The 24,352-nt window shown below is 40.6% G+C and overlaps 1 pseudogene; it reads left to right on the top strand.

Annotated features, from left to right (window-relative positions):
* The first annotated feature begins 20,489 nt into the window (after positions 1 to 20,489).
* Positions 20,490 to 23,515, top strand: LOC141550309 (insulin-induced gene 1 protein pseudogene; annotated as a pseudogene).
* Positions 23,516 to 24,352: the final 837 nt, after the last annotated feature.

The raw sequence follows: 24,352 nt of genomic DNA, 5'->3' as shown, positions 1-24,352 counted from the left end.
TCTTTTTCACCACAAATACTGGGGAATTCCAAGGACTTAGAGAAGGCCACAAGTGTCCTTGGTCAAGTTGTTCAGCTCTCTCAAATAGCTCCCCATTAGGGACCCTCCTTACAACCCCTTTAGGGATACCCCATTTGTGAATCCTGGAATCACAGGGTATGATTTTGCCATAAAAAGAAGTAGGGAATGAAATGCTGAATTCTGTGTGACCTTCTTTTGCATATCATATACTTGAAACTGCTGGGGCCCCTTGTAACTAATGAAGGTTATGAAAATGCTATTTCCTGGAATATTTGGTATCTTTGCACTCCCTGCTCATTAACCTTGGGAACATCCTGACTTTACAGCATGTTTCATTTAGCCAATCTTTTGGTCACATATGAACTCAAACCCCATTTAAGAATTGTACCCTTTGCTGCATTTCCTGCTTTTGTAATTCCTGCTTCTGCTATAGACTCCCCTCCCCTTGATAGTTCTAGTTTTTGTAAATCTCATTCTCCCTTTGTTTGGGGCTGTCTGATTTGGGTACTTCACTTCACAGCTGCAAGATAAAATAGACTCTCCACTTAAATCACTGGTCTTGTTTTTGCATCATCTGTATTTCAGCATAACAGTATGGCACTGAATAAGTAGACAAATTTAGGTAAAATTGTCATTTTTATTATATTAGCTCCACCTGTGAATGAATGTCTTAATTAGTTTTGCATGTGCACCAGCAAGACTGGTGTTGTAAGGCTTTAGTCCATCCAAAGTGGGGAAATACAAGCTGTTACTAATTTCAAATTGTATTTTGTATAGCTTTAATTTAGCATCAGCTGATTTCTTTTCTGAAAGGAGGGAGCTGGTAAGGGCCCTATAGCTTGACATTATTATCAGTTTTGCCAGCAGTCATCTTATCTAGTCATATCATCACTGGATTACTGTAGTTTCACCACAGCATGTTAACACTTCAGCAACATGTACACTCCCAGCATTCTTGACAGAGAATGCCCTCTGAGTCACTGCAATACAGGCAGATGAACCATGGGCAGTCGATGAGAAGTATATGTGTCAGATACTGATATGTCCTGTCTATCCTGTAATGGATGTTCCTTGCTTGTCCCTTAAATTTTACTTTATTATTATGATCCACTTAATATAAATTTACATTATTAGGCAAAAAGCTTCTCACTTTATTGAATGTGAAGTCTTGCCTTCAGTTGCCTTGTCAGGGCCAAATCAAATGATTTTATGTGTCTTAAACAGCCTGCAAGCCACATGTTCCTCATCCTTGGTAGTAAGTGTAAAGAGGATAGATGTTTGTTGGATTGATAATCTTGATACCTGATTGAGACCAAAGTTGTAAATTTGGATAACTAGAAGAATGATGATACCCTTGACCCGGCCCGCGGGTCTCGAACTAGGGACGCCTGGAGGTAGGCATCAACCTGTAAGCAAGAGCTAGTAAGGCTACAACCTGGGAATGGGTGAAGAAAACAAAGGAGGGAGACCGCTCAGTGGGGTATAAAGCAGCTCGAGTTTATTGTGGAAGACAACTCAGCTTATATAGAGTGGCTCAGGAATGCCACGTATGTAGGAAGGCAGTTACACAATACACAATGTATAGAGGAAGGGAGGGGGCTGGGGTCTTGTGACGAGGTTCATAAGTTCAGGTGTCAGCAATGGTGATTGATGTCAGCACATCCTGTGGTTAAGCACGGCCTGTGGTTGATTTGTAATGCGTGAAGTTCCGGAGCCAGGAAATGGAAACAGATAAGGAAGAATGGTGTTGACACAGCTGCAGTTTGTTAGCCCAGACATTAGGGAGTGGGCTCTGGCATGTCCCCCTTCTTTCTTTTAGCAGGGTGGGTAGCCTGTCTTAGGCTATGTGACCTGTCTCCGGTTGTGGGGAGTGAGTGTTGACATATAACCAATGGCACAGTGCCTTAGCACCTTCAACATTAGCGAAGAGGAAGCATGCCACCAATTTCTGTCTTAGGTCATCAGGGTCAGCCACACCAACTCGGGGGTACGCCATGCCGGACCCTGTCTTAAGTGGGTGGAAAACAGACCTCTCGAGGTTGCCCGTCATGGCAATTGTGTGGTCTTACTGCCATGGCTCCGAAAATAATAAGTCAAACCTCAAAGCATCCACTATCTGGGGTCACTCTGATCCAGTCATTGGCTCAGCCACTGCTTATAAAAGGGGGGATGGGGCCAAAATCCAGATCCAGTCCAATGCCTCAGGGTTCATGGAAGAGGAGGAGGAAATGGAGGGGGGGGTAATCAAAGAGGCGTTATAGATCATAGTAAATAGTGAGGGAAGCACATTATCTGGACAATTTAAGCGATGACTATGGTAGTTATCACAAATGCCAATGCATCGGAATCATTACAATGTGGAGGCAAAACAAGTTGTCATGAGCAATTCATGAGCATCAATTAGAGCAGGGTTACCATAATGCCAATGCATCAGGATCATTACAAATGTGGGTGGGGTGGGTTTCAACGAGCAATTCACATGCCTTGGTTTAAAAGAGAGTATTATAGTGCCAATGCACTAAGAATAACTGTAATGCTAGTGCACAAAAGGTTGTCAGAATTTTAGAAAAGGAATCAAACAGTTTTGTAGTGAATAGTTAACATAGCGAGTAGTAACACATTTGAGTAGTCAAAATAACTCCTTCAAGGTTAGGTTCTGATATTATCTAACAATTTCTTTGCTATGGAGAAGATTAAGATTTTTGTAAAAAGGAGGGGCACAGTCTATCCCCCACCCGCTGGTACCAAGGTCTCTTTAATAGTTGTTCATGAAATCGCAACGGTTCTCCTGAAAATCTTGTTTCCTTATCTTCGGTATGGTCACGGTCAGACAGGCAGTGGTAGAAGACTTGACTTTTCTTGGAGATTGCTGCATCTACTTGTGACTTAATAAAGACTGTTAGTTTATTAAAGGCCCAAGGGCCAAAAGAGATTAGTAGAAGAAGGCCTATGAGTGGCCCAAGGAGGCTAGGGAGGAGAGTTGATAGCCATGGAGAGGTGGAGAACCAATTCTGGTACCATGCTTCCTGTTGTTCTCTCTCTTTTTTTCTCTTTTCTAGACTGTCTCTAACTTTTTGTAAACTATTTTCTACTAAGCCGAGTTTGTCAGTGTAGAAGCAACACTCTTCTTTTAGAGCAGCACATAAGCCTCCTTGTTGTAAAAAGAGGAGGTCTAGGCCTCTCCTATTTTGTAAAACTACTTCTGCTAGAGAGGCGACCGAATCCTTGAGATGTTGGAGGCCAGCTTGCAGTTCTAGAAGATCCCTATCTATGGCGGCACTGAGTTGGGAATAATGTTTATCAGATTGGACGAGGGAGGCTATGCCTGTGCCTGTGCCTATTGTTCCTAGGCCGAGAAGGACAGTTAATGTTAAGGCTGTTAGAGGTTCCCTTTTTACTCTAATAGGGTCAGTTGGTCCTCGTTCCCAGATGTCTAAGAAGTCTTCCACTGGATGGATAGTGACATGAGGGAAGAGGGCGACAAGAACGCAGTAGTCTTTACTTTGGAGGAATTGATTTGTTACTATGAAGGTGGTGAAACCAGAAGAGCAAGCAAAATAGGAATCGTTAGGGGCAGATGCGTAAGTGGAGTTCGAGGAGATTACAATGGTAAGATTACAAACCTCTTCAAGCTGCCAGGGGGGAAGCATATCAGAGCCTAAAATACAGGTTCCTATGCCTGTTATTTTGGTAAGTGTCAATCCCTGTTGTTCTTCAATTCCCCATCTAAGGGAGGAGGTGTCGTTTGTATATATAGGGTTGCCAAAATGTGCCAGACCTTCATAAAAAGGGGGATTTGAAGAATAACAGACCCAACATTCCTGCAGAAAGGAAATGTTAAGTTGATGCAGAGTCTGTATGGAAGCATTTACTATTGTCAAGATGGTTGATACAGATGAGGGAGGACCAGGAGGGATTGTGGGGCGAAACAAGGAAGGAGTCGGTATAAATGGGGTATAGGGTAGAGAGGGCCTGGGAGCCAGAGGTTCTTGTTGTTGTGGGTTTGGCTTATAGTTGGGTAGTAGTTCTGAATTGGGTCCAATGGCAGCATGATTCTTAGGTGTAGGGATAGTTTTTAGAAGTTTTATGGTGAATAGTAAGCCATTATCATAGTGGTCTTTATATAGGCGTATGTGAGGCCTCTCTCCCATTGTATAGATTGTCTCCCTGGACTAGTAAATTTTATCCGTATTGGGTGACACCACGTATCGCAATCGGGGTTTGTTTTAGGAGTTCCATCCTCGAACCTATCTATGTTTTTATGATCGTAGTCAGCTTTGACTGTTATGTAATCCCATGAGGAAGTTGGTTTCCAGTATGTATCTCCTGTGGTTTCACAGCCCCAGGAAGCACAAAAGAACTCCTCAGAGCCTCCACATTTGTAGGTTAATGATTTGTCCCTGTGTTTACTACCTGGGCAGATATAGAAGGGCATCTGTTGGGTGACAGAGCGATGCCAAGGGGACATACATCCCCAGTTCCTGTTGAAGCGTTGATTGGAGGGGGTGTGGCCATGATAATCTTGAGAGTCCCAGCCAGATGCTCCCCTGGCCAAAAGGCATAAATCTGGGGTTAGATCGGGCCAGGGTACCGTGCTTTGTAGATTAGAAGTACTCCAGGCTACATTGCCCCAAGAATTTTGAACTACCCAGGTATAATTGAATATTTGGTATGGGGAGGCTATAGTCTGATCGAGTATGGAAATAAAGAGGATAAGGGAAAGCATGTTGTAGAGTAGCACTGGACGTGGGAGGGGAGGAGATTTCTAAATAGGAAAGATTGGCGGGGAGAGGGGGGGGAAATTATGTTACCAGGGCGGTGATGTCGGGGACACTTTATTGCCAGATGTAGAATGAATCGCGTCCCAGCTTACTTAATCTTCTGTGGAGTTCTTATCTGAAAGAAAACAGAGATGAAGTTTCTCAGGGTTTTTCCCTGGGTGAGTTATGGGTTTTGATCAGGCGTGCTGGTAGCCACCTGGCGTTCTGGGCTTGAGTGTCATAGACACATACGTGTCCTTTTCCCCAAATCAGGACAGGGTCTGGACCAAACCATTGGTTGGTAAGGGGGTCCCTCCATTTCACTTGAGCATAATTATTTGTTGTGGAGGGGTGCCAGAGGCGGTCTGCCGCAGATTTTCCATTGTCATCTAGGATCAGATAATTGAGCACAAAGAGTGCATGATTTAGCAATGTTTTGTGATTATCAGCTCGTGAGTAGAGGATCTCAGGACCAGATTGTAATTTTGAAATCATTCTTTTCAGTGTCTGATGAGCTCTTTCAACAATGCCTTGACCTTGAGGGTTGTATGGGATGCCAGTGATGTGTTTAATACCCATGTGTGCACAGAATTGTTTAAAGGAAGAGCTAGTGTATCCGGGGCCATTATCTGTTTTAAGGATTTTAGGTTTAGGTGCGGTGACCAGAGAGGCCATGATATGGTTGATAACATGTTTGGTAGCTTCTCCTGTTTGTAAGGTAGCAAAGAGGAAGCCACTAAAGGTATCAATGGAAACATGAATGTATTTAAGCTTGCCAAATGGTGTAAAGTGGGTAACATCCATCTGCCAGAGTTCCCCAGGGATAAGACCGCGGGGATTGACTCCTAAGTGTGGCTCGGGTAGAAGTACTAGACATCCCGGGCATTGTTTAACTATTTGTCTGGCTTGTTCTCTAGTAATCCTGTATTGTTGGCGCAAGGTATGAGCATTAAGGTGGTGTAATTCATGTCTTTAGTGGCGGCATCCACAGGGGAGGTGTTTAGAACTGTGGCTAGGAAGGCTTGTCTGGAGGCAAGATCTACTACATTATTACCTTCTGATAAGGGGAGATCAGAGTGTGCTCTGATATGACAGATAAAGAAGGGATAATCTCTCTCTAGGATAAGTTTTTGTATTTGGGAAAACATGGGAGAGGCGTTGGTAGAGGGTCTAATATAAGGGACTGTCTCAAGCAGTGGAATGGAGTTGGCAATATAGGCACTGTCAGTGTAAATGTTCATCGGGCCGGGGACATTTTTGAATACCCAAAGAATGGCCGCTAATTCTACAAGTTGGGCGGACACATAAGGTGTATGGAATGAGGTGAGGACCGCATCAACTGTAACCGCAGCCGTGCCTGAAGAGGATCCGTCAGTAAAAATTAGATGAGCCTGTTTTAGAGGGGTTGTTTTAGTAACACGTGAGAAGGTAACTGGGGTTTCCATAAGAAATTTTATAAGTTTATCTGTGGGATATTGATTATCGATAGTCCCTTGGTAGGAAATGGTAGCGATAGACCAAGCATCATTCTTTTGTTGAAGCTGAGATAACTCTGTACTAGTATATGGACAGACAATGTGGTCAGGGTCTTTTCCAAAAAGTTTGACAGACAGGGTCCTTCCTTCTTGTAAGAGATCTGCTATAAGGAGGGGGTAGGTGGAGAGTACTTTATTAGGTGTTGCTGGGCTGTGAATCCAATATAGGGGCATGTCTTGCCATAATAGTCCAGTGGGAGAAAAGGTTGTAGAAAAGATAAGGAGCCATAATTTTCTCTTTGGGTCATAATATCCAATTTTTTGAGTGGAAATTGCCTGGTTAACTTTTTGTAGAGCAGTTTCGCCCTCTACGGTTATAGTGCGTGGTGAGGTCGGGTCTGAATCTCCTTTTAGGATGTCAAAGAGGGGTTTAAGATCTCCTGTAGTTAATTTTAAGTAGGGGTGTAACCAATTAATGTCTCCCAATAATTTTTGGAAATCATTTAAGGTGTGAAGGTGAGTGGTACGTATCTGGGTTTTCTGGGTTATTTACGTGATTAAAATGTAGTTCAAACCCAAGAAAAAAATGAGGGGAGGTGAATTGAACCTTTTCTGGGGAGATAAGCAACCCTCTGTTTTTTAAGGCTATTATCAATTGACGTGTGATTTTAGACAGTTCATGGTCAGAGGGTCCAGCAATGAGTATATCATCCATATAGTGGATTACATAAAGGTGGGGGTAGCACATTCTGAAGGGGTCTATTGTTTGGGCAACATATTTCTGACAAAGTGTGGGACTGTTGGTCATGCCCTGAGGGAGGACCTTCCATTGGAAGTGGGGGGAGGGGCCTATGCAATTAGTGATAGGGATAGTGAAAGCAAACCTTTTGGAGTCCTCAGGGTGTAAAGGAATAGAAAAAAAGCAGTCTTTGAGATCTATAACAATCTTATGAAAACCTGCAGGAATTGCTATAGGGGTGGGTAAGCCTGGTTGTAGGGCTCCCATAGGGACCATGGTTTTATTTACTGCTCTCAGATCATGGAGTAATCTCCATGAGCCTGATTTCTTTTTAATGACAAAAATGGGGTGTTCCATGGTGAGTTAGAGGGTTCTATGTGACCTGCAGTTAATTGTTGTTGAATTAAAGTTATGGCAGCCTCTAGTTTTTCTTTCGGAAGGGGCCACTGGTCGATCCAGACGGTAGTATCAGATTTCCATGTGATTTTATCCACCTGTAGGTTGGGAGGACCAGTGGCCATTATGAAAAATGGTTTTGAAAACCAAGGCCAATGCGGTCGGGAAGTGGTTGTATCTGTAAAGGCTGAGTGATACCTTGATTATTTTTCCCTAGCCCCTGACGAGGGAGGAATCCCTGGCTTAACATTTGTTCTGTGATAATGGAATTGGGGCTGCACATAATGATTCCCATTTGCGAGAGAATATCTCTTCCCCACAGGTTAACAGGGAGATTTGGAACTACAAAAGGACGGACTGTTCCTTTGTTTCCCTCTGCGTCTTCCCAGTTTAACAGCTGGGAGGATTCCATGGTATTACAGGTTTGTCCTATGCCTTGTAGATGTGTGAGTGAAGGCTGCAAGGGCCAGGTAGTGGGCCAATAGGTGGCGGAAATGACTGTGGCATCAGCTCCTGAGTCAATTAGGCCTAAAAAGGGTTTGCCTTGTAATTTAAGTGTTAAGGTGGGTCTTTCCTGGGATAGAGTCTGGACCCAATAGAGGTCCGAAGACCTGGGTGCGGATTTCCTCCTTTGTGTTTTGACTGCCAGGTAAGTGGTGTCTAGGGGGAGCAGTAGGGCTTGGGCCAAGCGTTGGTAAGGCTGGATTTCTATAGGATTTTGTGTGGCTGAAACTAGGATTTTAATCTCCCCTTCATAATCATTGTCGACCAGTGTAGGGTGTATCATCAGTCCTTGAAGGGTGGAGGAGGCACGGCCTATGACAAGGAAAAAGGATCTGTAAGGAGGAGGGCCGTAGATGCCCGTGGAAAGGACTTGAGGGCCATCTTCAGGTTTTAATATTGTGGGGGCGGTGGCACACAAGTCCACTCCTGCGCTGCCTGTTGTGGCTCTAAGGAGTTGTGGGTAGGTTGGGTCCCCGTGGCTGTCTGAACAGATCCTTGAGGGGTCCGGGGCGGACCCCGTCGGCCGTTTCCCTGTAGGGGACGTATGGCTCTTCCTTCTACATCATGGGTGGAGCGGCACCTATTACTCCAGTGGTAGCCCTTCCTACATCTGGGGCACAGAGAGGCTGGTGGCGGGCGTTGGGTGGGTATGCTAGGTGCATTATTATTAAGGGGACACTGTCTAGTGAAGTGTCCTTTCTTGCCACATTTAAAGCATGTTTTTGAGCTTTTAGTTTGCTGGAAGGCAGTGCCTATAGCCAAATGGACTGATTGTGACATTTTGTCAGCTGCCTCTCTGGTTGCTTCAGCTGCTTCTCTAGTAGCTTTAATCATTTTGTCAGTTGTGGGGTCAATGTCTCTGCACAATTTAATCAGTTCATTAAGGGATTTTTCCCTCCATTGACCGTGTAAAGCATCACGGCAGGGCCCATTAGCATTTTCATAAGCCAATCTTCTAACAAGGTGGTTTTCTGCAGCCTCTGCTCCCAGGGTTCTTTCTGCTGTTTCTAATAATCTGCTAATAAACTCTGAATAGTCTTCACGATTTCCCTGAATGACTTTGCTTAAAGGGGCTAAAGGAGAGCCTGTTGTGGGGAGGGCTCTCCATGCGCTGATGGCAGCTTCTGATGTTTGAGACAAAAGTCCCCAAGGAAGAGTTCTTTGTTTGGCTTCTGAAGCATATGTGCCCTGGCCAGTTAATTTGTCAAACGTCTAATTCTTTGTGCCTTTATTAGATCTAATAATTTTCTTTTCAGTGGCAGCACATCTATCAAAGAAGTCAGTTTTCCATGTGAGAAATTGAGCTCTGGAGAGTGCTGCTTGGACCACTCTTATCCATTCCCCTGGTAGTAAATATCCTCCTTGGCCGATGGCTTCAAGAGCCGAAATGGTGAATGGGGCATTAGGGCCATAGTTTTTGACAGCAGAGTGAAGATCCTTAATATTTTTAAACTTAGCCGTCTTATAAGTATTCTTAAATGAAAGATCACTACTGTCTGAATCCTGATCTACGTCCTCATTTTCTGAATCTCCTGCGTCAGAGTCATGATCTTCCTCTATTATTATAGATATGTCATGTGTGCCGGGGTCTATTCTATTTACCCTCTGGGAAGAGGTCTGGGGTCTAGGTTTAGTTTGGCTTCTCAATATAGGGAAAGTTAGGGGCGTTTCGCGTGGGATCTTTCTTTTCGAATTTTGCCTATTGGGAGCTATAGAGAGGGTGAGAGGGGAGGTAATAGACAAGGAATCTTTTAAGGATTCCTGTATTTCTTTAAATTCTTTTGTCATTCGGGCATATTGGTTCTGTATAGTCATGACCTCTTTTAAATTGTGCATTCTCCTAATCAGATCCTCTCTTGCAGTAGTTAGGTCTAAGTCTGACGAGTTTGGAGGGTTGGCGGTAAAAGTCATGGCGGGGTCTTTATTAGCAAGAAATATGTCCTGAGAATTATAAGCAGCGGCTTCGGCTTCTAAGTTAGCCGCATCAGCATCATCTAGGGGAGTGCAATTCGGAGTTTCGGTTTTAAAAGAGTTCTTTTTGGTTGTTGGAAAGACAGGGAAAGAAAAATTTTTTTGTTCCTCAGAGGGGGGCGAATACGTAGGTAGAGGGGGATAGGTAGATTTAGTCTGGGGATGGGGGATATCTATAACTACCGAGGGAGCACGGGAGGGGGTATCAGATTTTTCCTTTGGAATAGCACTCTTAACAATAGACTGTTCAGAGGCGGCGCGAGATAATGGCCGCAAGCATGATTCTGCGCTTATGATCAATTGCCTTATCCCGCCATCAGAAGCGGCACTCTCCACGACCTCATTAATTAAGGTCCAATAGGGGAAAATATTTATGGGGACAGAATCAGATCCTTTTCTTTTGAGGACTTCATTCAAATCACGACCCACTTTTTGCCATTTAGCAGGGTGGATTTCAGGGCCATTTATTATGAACCAAGGGCATACTTTATCTATATAAATGAAAAATTTTATAAGATCTTTTTTCTTAACTTTCACTCCTCGCTCTCGAAAGCTTTCTTTAAGATCTTTTATAAAAGCTTGTTCTTTCGATATCTGGGAACCCATGAATGCGACAGATGGTTTACTCACCGTTTGTAGCCGATGATCAGGGATGTATGGGGTCCGGCCGGACAGAAGCGTTCACCATTCACGCCGATCTGTCGGGTTGTCGCAGACCTTCAGGTCCCTGTTCGGGCGCCAGTTGACCCGGCCCGCGGGTCTCGAACTAGGGACGCCTGGAGGTAGGCATCAACCTGTAAGCAAGAGCTAGTAAGGCTACAACCTGGGAATGGGTGAAGAAAACAAAGGAGGGAGACTGCTCAGTGGGGTATAAAGCAGCTCGAGTTTATTGCGGAAGACAACTCAGCTTATATAGAGTGGCTCAGGAATGCCACGTATGTAGGAAGGCAGTTACACAATACACAATGTATAGAGGAAGGGAGGGGGCTGGGGTCTTGTGACGAGGTTCATAAGTTCAGGTGTCAGTAATGGTGATTGATGTCAGCACATCCTGTGGTTAAGCACGGCCTGTGGTTGATTTGTAATGCGTGAAGTTCCGGAGCCAGGAAATGGAAACAGATAAGGAAGAATGGTGTTGACACAGCTGCAGTTTGTTAGCCCACACCTTAGGGAGTGGGTTCCTGGCATACCCTGACACAAATAAGGAGGTTCAACCAAGGGACAGATTTTGGGGAAAAGAGAAATCTTGATTTTTAAAATTAGGATTTCTTGAACAGCTACATAGAGATGTCAGATAGGTATATTTAGTGTTAAGGAGAAAATTGAGGAGAATGTGGATTTAGGAATCAATTACATAGGGCTGACAATTAAACTATATATAAACTGATTCGGTTATCATAAACTTAGTTAAGGAGAAAATCTTGGTGGCATGGTATTGATATGAGAGAACTAGAATGTACAAGGTCTCAGAATGCCAGTATTGGAAGATCTCATACCATTATTTAAGAATTGAGTAGAGGAATTCTTATAGAATTAAAAAAAGAAGGCAACTACCTTCTTATCTAAACTACTGTAGAATTAGTTCATTTACATTTCAGAGGTACTCCCCTGAATGAGTCACATAGAAGGAGTAGATAACAATTTGTGGCCTATTTGCTTATTAAGGCCAATAGGACCTATTGCTTACTGGCTTGTAATAAAAGACACTTATAACTAAGAGTAATCAGTTCACCTTAGGACATTTATTTCAGTAGCCCCCAGCAGATAACACTTTCAAGGTGGACAGCAAGTTAGCCATACCCATGAAAGTTTGTGTAGAGGACTTGTTCTTAAGCTATTTTTTTGTTTTGTTTTGTTTTGTTTTACTGAAATTCTCTAAGGAAGGGAGTGAATTGGAACATGCAGAATGTGTACAGAGTTCACTGGTGATCATATCATTTTTGACATAAAAAGAACTATTATCCAATCCACATTGTTCCTAATTACAACTGTTATCAATTTTTTTCACACCCAACAAATATTGAATCAGTTAATAAACGACAAAATAGAGCAGAAAGTTGACTGACATGGGAATCTAAATTGGGAGATCTATTTGGTTAGACTAAATCTGAAATCCGTGCCCAAACAGTTTAAAATAAAGGGAAATTATACTGTAAACAATTTTTTTCTTTTTCTTTTTTCTTTTTCTTGAATATTTTTAATGAATTTGAAGTCTCGTTTGTCTTTTCTACCCACTCCTGCATTGAGAAGACTTTAAGTTAACTTCAGTGAAGTTATGCAAAGCATTTCCATAAAGGTCATGTTGTAAAAGATAATGTAGATCTCACCTACCTCCCCCCCCAAAAAAAAAAAAAAAAAAGAAAAAGAAGAACAAAATTCAAGAAAAACAAAGTTTTAAATATACTTCAGTCTATATTATTATGCTTCAGTCTATGCTATATTATGCTTCAGTCTATATTATTCAGTCTACATTATCGTATTGTTAAGAATAGCAATCATTCATAGTTGATCATCACCCAACATTGCTATTATTTGTACACAGTACATTTCATTTTCAGTTCATGAAGGGCTTTAAAGATTTTTCTGATTATCTTGCATCATTGCCCATAAGAATAACAACATTCCATCATAAACACATATAGTCAAGAAGGATTGTAATTATAAAATTAATTTAAAAAACCACATACAGCAATTTATTCAGCCATTCCCCAATTAATGGACATCCTTTGAATTTCCAACTCTTTACCATGAGAAATGAGCTGCTATACATGTTTTTGGATCCTTTTCTTTCTTTTAAAAAATCTGTTGGGATTACCTAGTCATGTTAGATCAAATGATTTTTATAGCCTTTTATAGCATGATTTTATAGCATTTTGGGCATAGTACATATCTTATGGTCATTTCTCAATTGGGAAAAGGCTTTTATTTTTTTTTTATAAATTTGATTAATTAACATACATTTTGGAAATTAGGCCATCATTAGGAAAACGATTCAAATTTCTTTTCAGTTAGTATTGCTAGACTTTGCCTTTCCCCTTCCTCCAGTATGCCCTCTTTTCTATCACCTTCCCCACTTTTCATATCCCCTTTTTTCTTCTATTTTTCTGTAGGGTAAGATAGATTTTTATACCCATATTGGATATGTTGAGCCAATCTTGAGGAATATGGCAAATAATTTATTCCATTCACCTCTTCCTTTATCTCAATTAATGAGGCTCTAATAAAAATTGGTTGTGTTAGATATTATGCATGAGGCTCACCTGAGCATGCTCAATTAAAATTTTGCTACAAATTTTATTTGGGCTGTTGCAATTCTTTGTACCACACCTACTGAATGGGCCAAATCAGATATTATATTTACATCTCCTGGATAATAATTAAGAACTGGAATAATTGCATACAATTCATTCATTCTGCTGAGTGGACTGAAAGGAAGTTCTGACTACTCTCTTTACAATTAAATCATGAGAGTATACAGCACAAATGTTATTTTAGATGCATCTATAAAGATAGCTGTTCCTTGAAGAGGAACCTTAGAAACCCTTTCTTCAGAAATACATTGTCAATAATATAATAGCCGGGGTATCTTTAATGGGGATCTGTGTGTAAAGTGTGGAGCTGTGGCCAATAAATTTTTCCACTCTGGGATGGTTTACAAGACACATCAATTTGTGCATTGGTACAAAAGGTGTATATCTTGTCAGGTCTTATCCCAGATAATTGTATTTACTCACTTAATGGCCTTTAATGAGATTATAGCCATAAGTACTTGGGTAAGGAGTAAGGCTTTGTTCTGGTTGTGCAGGGAGATTCACTCTATCACACTGTCTTTATGATCAAGGACTGCTGTGGGTGCCTCTTTTGTAGCAAAAACTGATTTTCCAAAGCTTTTTGAGTGACTCTTTCAACCACATTGGATAAAGCCAATTCAGTTTCTCTTAGAGCCTCTTGAGCTTCTTTTGTAAGCTGGTATGGTGAGTCTAAAGTACTGTCTCTCCTTAAAATGTCATATAATGGTGGTAACAACATAATTTTTGGAAATACTTCTCTTACAGGAGTAAGAGCAGTAGTCACATACATTTGACACATATTAGGACTATTTTTCATTCCCTGTGGCAAAACTGTGGCAAAAAGGGCTCCTCTAAATTAATGCTGAAAAGGCAAATAAATCTCTCATATCCTCTGCATCTAGAGGGATAGAATAGAAATAATTCTTAATCCAAAGAGGCCATTCCCCTAGGAAGCCTAGGCTGAAGAACTCCCATTGTCTCCATCTGTTCATTTATCCTTCTCAAATCAGTCAACAATCTCCATTTTCCAAATTTCTTTTTTTTATAGCAACTACAGGGGACTTCCAAGGACTTAGAAAAGGTTGTAAGTATCCTTGGTCATGTTGTTTCTGTACTATATCTAATAAGGCCTGAATTTTTTCACTTTGTAAGATGTCTCTTCCCCACAGATTGATAGGGATTTTTCAACTACAAAAGAAATAAAAACTCCAGTTTCATCTTCAAATTCCATGTCAAAGGAGTAGTACTAATTTCAACTACTATTGATCCTCCTATGCCAGACGTATAGGTGTTTGCTATAATCTTTGGCCAATGACAAGGCCAACTGGCCTCTAATGACTGCACCTGTATACCAACCCTTTCAATGGTATGCCATTCACATAGATAGTGGGCATGGGACATTCAGCTGTAATAGCTGCAGTCCAAAATATTCCTGAATTCTGTTGCTGGGAGTCAAAATCTGCTTAAATATTATCAAATTGCATTTCAGTAGTGTGAATCAATAATCCTGATGTTACTTCTCCTCCTGGGCCATAGATCACACATTGCCTATATTAGTGACTGGGACAATAGCTACACATTCCCCAATTTCCCAAATCAGTATATGGATAGACACTATCTTATAAGCACTCTCAGGGAGTGAAACGGTCAAGCTGTGGAGGCAAAGGATTTATAAACTGAACAAAGACAAGATTTCATCTCTCTGGGGGATGTGTCAGTAGTCCCAGCAGCACACATCTTTACTCTCCCTAATTATCATCCCCTTCCCCCACAGGCTTATTTAAAGACTGATCAGGTTGAAGCACTGAACTTTTTAAAGACTCTCTGAGTATAATAGTTGCCATCAAGCCACCACAAGTATCTTTTGCCAGGGGCCTTAAAACCTAGGCTCACCTCTTGTAATGAGGTCATAGGGGGTTGGCCGAACTGCTTTGTGGATAGTGCTGATATTATCACCTCTGCCACTCCTCCTCTTCCTGCCCAGGAAGGCAGAGTTAAGGGAGGATGGTCAGGAGACAGAGAATACATGCTCTGCAGTAGGCAGAATTGAAACTGAAACTGAGCTTTGAATGTGAAAAGTACCACATCCCTTCCCTTCAGCTAAGTACTTGACACATCTAATTTACTTTTCTGCCCAACCCACCATGGATATTAAAATTCTTATCTTTTTTCTGTACCAAATGGCTAAGCCCTACAGATCCCCTAGAGCTGTAGCAGGCAAGATACATCAGTACAATACTAAAAAAGATTTCTTTAGCTATGTCCTTTGAAATGGACAAAAGACTGGCCTCCTCATCCCTGGGTCTCAGGCTTATAGGAAAATGTTGCTTAAGCTAAATTAAGGGAAGTGTTATGTCTAGACTGGGCCTCATCCCCCAGTTCATGAGACCCTAGACTTTCTGAAAAGTGTGTGTCTAACAGAGTCAGGACAATATTGCAAAACATGCCAGCAGGTTCCGTTGTGTGCTCACCCTTGTCCAGCCACTTCCCCATTGTAAACAAGAAACTGTGTCAGTGATTCCCAAAATTTGTAACTGCAAGGCTGTACCAGGATGTGGCAAATGGGCTTAAAAGTATACCTCAGAAAGGTTCTGGACTGATCTCTACTAGTCTGTCTAGTGGGGTAAGTCGCTAATAAATGATGCTTTGAATGGAATACTCTGGTCTGAGCTGTCTGTCTCGTGTCAGCCAATTTTTCGCCCTTCGTGCTATACTCTCTGGGGCTATGGTCACCAATTCTCTGCTTGCTTTTCTTCTGCTACATACTTGTTTGGCTGCCCAAATTAAAATCTTTCCTAGTAAAACTGGGACACTAATACATTGTTGGTGGAGTTGTGAAAGAATCCAACCATTCTGGAGAGCAATCTGGAACTATGCCCAAAAAGTTATCAAAATGTGCATACCCTTTGATCCAGCATTGCTGCTATTGGGCTTATATCCCAAAGAAATACTAAAGAGTGGAAAGAGACATATATGTGCCAAAATGTTTGTGGCAGCCATTTTTGTAGTGACCAGAAACTGGAAACTGAATGGATGTCCATCAATTGGAGAATGGTTGGGTAAATTATGGTATATGAAGGATATGGAATATTATTGCTCTGTAAGAAATGACCAGCAGGAGGAATACAGAGAGGCTTGGAGAGACTTAAATCAACTGATGCTGAGTGAAATGAGCAGAACTGGAAGATCACTGTACACTTCAACAACAATACTGTATGAGGATGTATTCTGATGGAAGTGGATATCTTCAACATAAAGAAGATCCAACTCACTTCCAGTTGATCAATGATGGACAGAAACAGCTACACCCAGAGAAGGAACACTGGGAAGTGAATGTAAATTGTTAGCATTACTGTCTCTCTACTTATACCTTCGGAATCTAATACTTAACATGCAACAAGAAAATTGGATTTACACACATATATTGTATCTAGGTTATACTGTAACACATGCAAAATGTATGGGGATTGCTTGTCATCTAGGGGAGGGAGTAGAGGGAGGGAGGGGAAAATCTGGAAAAATGAATACAAGGGATAATGTTATAAAATATTACTCATGCATATATACTTTCAAAAAATTTTTTATAATTATAAAATTAAAAAAATTAAAAAATTAAATCTTTCCTAATTTTAGAACTTGTGGGATTCTTTAATTCATTGTATTCATTTGGTTCTCCCATTATTACCTATAAAATAGTTTTATGTTCCTTCTCTGCCGGAGTTCTTTTTTTTTTTTTTTTTTTTTTCTCTTTTAGCTGTTGTAAAATAATTTTTCATTTCTTCTCTATCTTAACCTGTAATTTTTTGTACTGCTTGTTCTAGCCTTTGAAAAGTTATCTTTTGTTTCTTCTGTAACACAACCTGTAGCTCTTGAACTTCTTATTCTAGCTGTTGTAATCTTTTGTTTCTTCTTTTCCTCAGCCTATAGTTCTTGTACCTTTTGTTGTAGCTGCTTAATCACCTCATTCATCTCCTGATTTTTTCCTTGCTCAGCTGTACTTAATGGACATGGGAGTAGATGCCTCAGAGTTGAGGAGTGAGCTCCCTGTTCCACATCAGATATGTTCTCCACAAGAGAATCACCTGTCTGGCTCTCTAACTTATACACTTGAGCTGCATGCACAGCTGTGTCCTCAGGCATGATCACAGGTATACTTAGACCCAGATCCATTAAGCTTCCCTGCCTTCTTATCTCTATAAATGAGGCTGTTGGACGTTCCCTTGGGGCCTAACAACATTAAAAGCACTGTCCCCATGTTGGGCCTCCACCCAGAGATTACTGAGAGCCAGTCTTGCCTAGACCCAAGCCTTCAGAAATCTTATCCAATCTTGGTCATCCTAGATTTCTGACCACTACCTCTCCAAGCAGTGGTTCTTTTGTCCAACAGATCACTGAAGACAATGGCATTCAAGCACACGACTTTATTCCATGTGTTTACATCCTGCACTCTTACTGACCTCCCACTGACTCCTATTGAACTCTTGTTGAACTACACCAACTTCCTGTTGTCCACTGCTTATATTGGGTCTATGAGGTTACCTGCACAGCCAACAAGGGAAGGAGCTGTCTCCTGTTGATGACTCGTTTTTTTTTTTTTTTTTTTTAGAATTTTTTCCCCACAATATATATGCATGAGTAATTTTTTTAAATAATATTATCCCTTGTATTCATTTTTCCAAATTTCCCCCCGGCTCCCTCCACTTCCTCCCCCCGATGACAGGCAATCCCATACATTTTACATATGTTACAGTATAATCCAGATACAATATATGTGTGTAAATACCATTTTATTTTTGCACATTAAGTATTAGATTCTGAAGGTATAAGTAACCTGGGTAGATAGACAGTAGTGCTAATATTTTACATTCAATTCCCAGTGTTCCTTCTCTGGGTGTAGTTATTTCTGTCCATCATTGATCACCTGGAAGTGAGTTGGATCTTCTTTATGTTGAAGATATCCACTTCCATCAGAATACATCTTCATACAGCATTGAAGTATACAGTGATCTTCTGGTTCTGCTCATTTCACTCAGCATCAGTTGATTTAAGTCTCTCCAAGCCTCTCTGTATTCCTCCTGCTGGTCATTTCTTACAGAGCAATAATATTCTATAACCTTCATATACCATAATTTACCCAACCATTCTCCAACTGATGGACATCCATTCAACTTCCAGTTTCTAGCTACAACAAAAAGAGCTGCCACAAACATTTTGGCACATGCAGGTCCCTTTCCCCTCTTTAGTATTTCTTTGGGATATAAGCCCAATAGCAGCAATGCTGGATCAAAGGGTATGCACAGTTTGATAACTTTTTGGGCATAGTTCCAAATTGCTCTCCAGAATGGCTGGATTCTTTCGCAACTCCACCAACAATGCATTAGTGTCCCAGTTTTCCCACATCCCCTCCAACATTCACCATTATTTGTTCCTGTCATCTTAGCCAATCTGACAGGTGTGTAGTGGTATCTCAGAGTTGTCTTAATTTGCATTTCTATGATCAGTAGTTATTTGGAACACTCTTTCACATGAGTGGAAATAGTTTCAATTTCATCATCTGAGAATTGTCTGTTCATATCCTTTGACCATTTATCAATTGGAGAATGGTTTGATTTCTTATAAATCAGGGTCAGTTCTCTATATATTTTGGAAATGAGACCTTTGTCAGAACCTTTGTTTTTAAAAATATTTTCCCAATTTGTTACTTCCCTTCTAATCTTGTTTGCATTAGTATTGTTTGTACAGAAACTTTTTAGTTTGATGTAATCAAACTCTTCTATTTTGTGATCAATAATGATCTCTAGTTCTCCTCTGGTCACAAATTCCTTCCTCCTCCACAGGTCTCAGAGGTAGACTATCCTCTGTTCCTCTAATCTATTTATTATCTCACTCTTTATGCCTAAATCATGGACCCATTTTAATTTTATCTTGGTATATGGTGTTAAGTGTGGATCCATATCTAATTTCTGCCATACGAATTTCCAGTTTTCCCAACAGTTTATTCCAAATAATGAATTTTTGTCCCTAATGTTGATATCTTTGCGTTTGTCAAAGACTAGATTGCTATAGATGTACCCTTTTTTGTCCTTTGTATCTAATCTGTTCCACTGATCTACCGGTCTATTTCTTAGCCAATACCAAATGGTTTTGGTGACTGCTGCTATATAATATAGCTTTAGATCAGGTACACTTAGACCACCTTCCTCTGAGTTTTTTTTTTCATTAGTTCCCTTGCAATTCTCGACCTTTTATTCTTCCATATGAATTTTGTTGTTATTTTTTCTAGGTCACTAAAATAGTTTCTTGGGAGTCTGATTGGTATAGCACTAAATAAATAGATCAGTTTGGGGAGTATTGTCATCTTTATTATATTCGCTCGGCCTATCCAAGAACACTGAATGTCTTTCCAATTATTTAAATCTGACTTTATTTTTGTGGCAAGTGTTTTGTAATTTTTCTCATGTAATTCCTGACTTTTCTTTGGTAGATGGATTCCCAAATACTTTATACTCTCAACATTTGTTTGGAATGGAATTTCTCTTTGTATCTCTTGCTGTTGCATTTTGTTGGTGATATATAAAAATGCTGAGGATTTATGTGGATTATTTTGTATCCTGCCACTTTCCTAAAATTCTGAATTATTTCTAATAGCTTTTTAGCAGAGTCTTTGGAGTTCTCTAAGTATACAATCATGTCATCTGCAAAGAGTGGATGACTCGTTTTTAATGTGACCAATGTGACTGCTCAAGAGATGGTTTGGACTGGTTGCAGAGATCACATCCGGGTGCCTCAGGCATCAAGCCTCTTTACTTTTTCTTGCAGTATGTGAGGTTCTTTCCATGACCTTTACAAAAAGCCCTATAACATTTTATCCTGAACTGAGGAACGTTTGGGGAATGCACAAGGGAAATGACTTGAGTTGGGAAGAAACAAAGGCCAAAGATGGGGAGACCATGAGTGATGAGGATTGGTCAGGATTAGTTGGGGTCACTAAGGGAGAATTTCAGGGAGCAAGTCAGTTCTTCAATAAGGCAGATTTTAATGTAACCAGCAAGGTGAGCTTAGTGCTTCTAGCAGCAAGTTAGACAAAGCGTCCTATATATCACTTTCTGGGTCAGGTTTTATGGAGTGAGTTGTTATGAAAGCAGTTAACCACAAGACACAGAAAAACAGGATGTGGATACCTGCCTTGCTATGTGTAGGGGACTTGGATTGTACTACATGTTATGATTGTAAATATGTCATGGATGCCCTAAGTTCCAAAAAGCATCCTTTGTGGTAGGCAAAACTTTGGAGACCTGGCCGACTCTGCTCCTCCTCCTCCTCCTCCTCCTCCTCCTCCTCCTCCTCCTTATCCAACCTCCATCCTCGGTAGTCGTCCTCCTCATCTTTCTCCTCTTCCTCTTCCTTCTTCTCTTTTTTCTCTTCATCTTCCTCCACCGGACAGGCCTCTGGTCCCTCGCCTCTTCTGCAGGAGATTCTTCCAAGACCTTCGGTGGTGACTGATGCCCAAATTAGACGAACACTTCTGGAGTTGTTCTTACACTACCAGAGGGATGCATAAAGGCAACCTCCGTGCTGGCACTGCTAGGCTGACTGAGAAAGTGGGAGACATGCAAAATCCCTCGGTCTCTAGCCCTTCCCTGGTACTGGTGGGACAAGGTGCCATCAATACTGAAACCACAGACAGCAACAGGAACACTAACACCAAAAGCAGCAACAGCAGAGCCCCCAGTAACAGTTGGCACCATCATTTGGTGCAGCGAAGTGTTGTGCTCTTTGCAGTCGGTGTCTTCCTAGCCCTGGTCCTCAACTTGCTTCAGATACAGAGGAATGTCACACTTTTCCCAGAAGAAGTTACCGCCACAATCTTTTCCTCTGCCTGGTGGGTTGCTCTGTGCTATGGAACAGCAGCTGCTGTTGTTGGTTTGCTCTATCCCTGTATTGACAGTCACCTTGGAGAACCTCACAAGTTTAAGAGAGAGTGGGCCAGTGTAATGCGCTGCATAGCAGTATTTGTCGGTATTAACCATGCTAAACTGGATTTTGCCAATAATGTTCAACTGTCATTGACTTTAGCTGCTTTGTCTTTGGGCCTTTGGTGGACTTTTGATCAGTCAAGAAGTGGCCTTGGGCTTGGAATTACAATAGCATTTCTAGCAACTCTGATCACTCAGTTTCTTGTGTATAATGGTGTTTATCAGTATACATTTCCTGATTTTCTTTATATCCGTTCTTGGTTGCCGTGTATTTTTTTCTCAGGTGGTGTGACAGTAGGAAACATAGGACGACAACTGGCTATGGGTATTCCTGAAAAGCCACATAGTGACTAACATCAAGACTCCCAGATGCCAATATTGAAGCAAAGTTGGGAAGAACCTGTGATATGGATTGTGACTGAAGATTTTTTTTTTACCCTGAAGAATCTATTTAGATTTGGCCAACTGCACAAATGACCTGAGAGGGGAGGACCCAGAAGGGTGAGGGTGGAGTGGGGAGGGGTTAAAATGGTGGATCTATTTTAGAATAGCCAAGTGGAAAAAAATAACTGCTTATCTTAAAATCTTACCTCGATTTACTGCATAAGCATTTGTACCTGGCTGTGCCCTGGAAGGATTTAGTACTAAATTGTGTTGGGGAACTTCAAGTAGTAGATTTCATTTAAGTTATTGAAACAGTTGCCATATTTCAAAGCCTTGAACTAAAATTAAATTGTATTTGTGCCCAAAAGAGTAGATTGATGGTGCTCAACAAAGGTGAGGTATGGTGTAATAGGAATAATATTTAACCAGAAGATTAAAAATAGGGTTGTGTTTCAAAAAAAAAAAAAGTAGAGGTGATCCATGTCAGGTTGTAGTATTAACTTAATGCTTCAAGAATTGTGCCCTCATCTTAATGCTGCAATAGCGCACATACACACCCATACACTCAAGTATATCAGCAGTATATCAACTATACTTTTTATCTTAGTGAAGTTTTATGTAGACAATCTTATTGGAAGCAAATGGCAATGAAAAGTCAGTTCTTCAATGTGGTATGTGGCTGACATTTTCACCTCTGATTATTGAATTCTCTCTTGAGATCTGTAGACATTTAACAGTAACTATGGATCTCTGCCATTTGCTTCATTCTAAATGAGCCGAAATTATTTCTGTATTTCTCTGTTACTATAGAATAGAGATTGCAACTTTTTTCACAGCCCTATAGGATTTGCAATCTGTGATTGCCTTGTAAAAAGAAGAATGCATATGTCACTGCATTAAACATTTGGTGTTTCTAAATATCAATTATATTGGTGAGCACAATGTATTCAGTTAATGGCATAGACCACATGAGACCTAATTTGCAACTATTGGGTCTTAAAACTTAAGTGCAATGTATATTAAAACCAATCTGAGCCTTGTATTCTCTTCAATATTTATTCTTTTTTTTTTTCATATGCGATGTTAAGCGTTCAGCATTCATTTCAGTACTGCATGGAGGCAAATTTCAGCAATAATTTCTTTCATGAGAAAAGATATTTTATTGTTGTGCCTTCTGTTTGAACCCTAATCCTTTGAGAAACTCCAGTTTTGTGGTTATGGTGTAGTTGTAATTTTTACTTAAGATAAATTGATTTTTTTTTTTGTATTATGCATTGTAAATGTTTTTGGTTTGTTTCAAATCTTGTTAAGATGATTTTCATATTTGATTAATTGGCTGTCCTTTTAAATTGATGTTATGGTCAACAAAATGGAATCTTGGGCTATTAGTCTAAGAATGTGTATTTTTTTGTATGTATATTTATTGGTGGTCCATCCTCCTTATTTTTTCTCTCTCTTTTTTGAGAAAAATATAAATGCTCTTGGTGCAAACCTCTAGAAAGCTGTAACTGATTACTTTAGAGGAAAGTTGCAAAAGTGGGGCGATTCTCAACTTGTTAAAGGATCTCTTATGAATATTCTAAAATTGAAAATAGTGATGTGAAAATGTTTTGTTTTCAAAATAGATATTCCTTTCAAAACCAGAAGTAATTAGCAACATGCAGTAATTGAATATACAAATTTAAACTTGATCATGCATAAGCAGTAAGTGTTTATTTTTCTCAGTTAAACTAGAAATTATTCTATACCTATTAGATTTAATACAGCCAAAATGTGAATCTGAAGTTGTTTTTGCCAATATTTGTAGCAAGTAAACAAACCAAAGTGATCTGAGTTTGTAAAAATTTATGAACAAAATTTGCACTATTCTGAATTTGAACATTTAGGAAGATTCACATTGATACAGAAGTTTTCCAACAGTGTGCTGTTTTTTTGCATTTTTTTTTACTATTATTTCAAGAACTTATTAAAAGATTAAAGACCAAAAAAAAAAAAAAAACATCCTTTGTTACTGAGAAAGTTTCTATAGGGTAGGGTGCAAGATAAGAGCTAAAACCAATTCCATCATCTCCTCATTATTTATTGAAAGAATTCTTTTGGGCCAAGATGGTGGAGAAAAGGCACACATCTTCTTAAGCTCTGTGTTTTCTCTCAAAATTTATTTCATGACAAGCCTCAGAATTAATGCTTGCCCAGAAAACCCCCCACAAATAATTACCAACAGAAGATGTACTTGAAATTTGCCAGAAAAGGTCTGTGTTTGCTCAGGCGCAGGGACGACCAGATTGGGCGCAGGCTGAGGGCAAGCATCCAGAGCTTGGTAGGCAGCTCAGACTGGGCAGACCAGAGGGGGAAGGGGTGCTATCTTTGCCATTTCTGCATACCGACTTTTACCACAGTGTGGATATTCTGTCTTGGCAGCAAGCCAGGATCAGCAGAGAAGCTGTAAACACAGGAGGTAAAGACTATAACCCTGAAAAGCTAGCATCTCTCAGGACCTGGCCACCCCCACCTGGAGTGATTCAGCACATTCTTAGAGCCTCAGAGTCTCAGAGCACAGATGCAGCACAGCCATTGCTGTCCTGCTAGTGCCTTACTGCTGTACCCAGCAGTCTGTAGAGGAAGCCTGGTAAAACCATCCAACCCCCCAAAAAAGTAGACCACATTTGTTTTTCTTGTTAGTTTGCTTTCTTTGATTCTTCTATGACAAAATGAGCAAAAAATTTAAAAGGACTCTAACCACTGATATCTTCTATATGGATAGGGAGCAGACTTTAAATCCTGAGGAGACTAAAAACAGATTGTCTCCAGATGAATCCCCAAAGGGAGATATGAT

This window comes from Sminthopsis crassicaudata, chromosome 1 (assembly GCF_048593235.1).
Source record: "Sminthopsis crassicaudata isolate SCR6 chromosome 1, ASM4859323v1, whole genome shotgun sequence".
In the NCBI taxonomy this organism is placed as follows: domain Eukaryota; kingdom Metazoa; phylum Chordata; class Mammalia; order Dasyuromorphia; family Dasyuridae; genus Sminthopsis; species Sminthopsis crassicaudata.
Note: the sequence above shows the minus strand (reverse complement) of the source record. Positions and strands in the feature narration are given on the sequence as shown.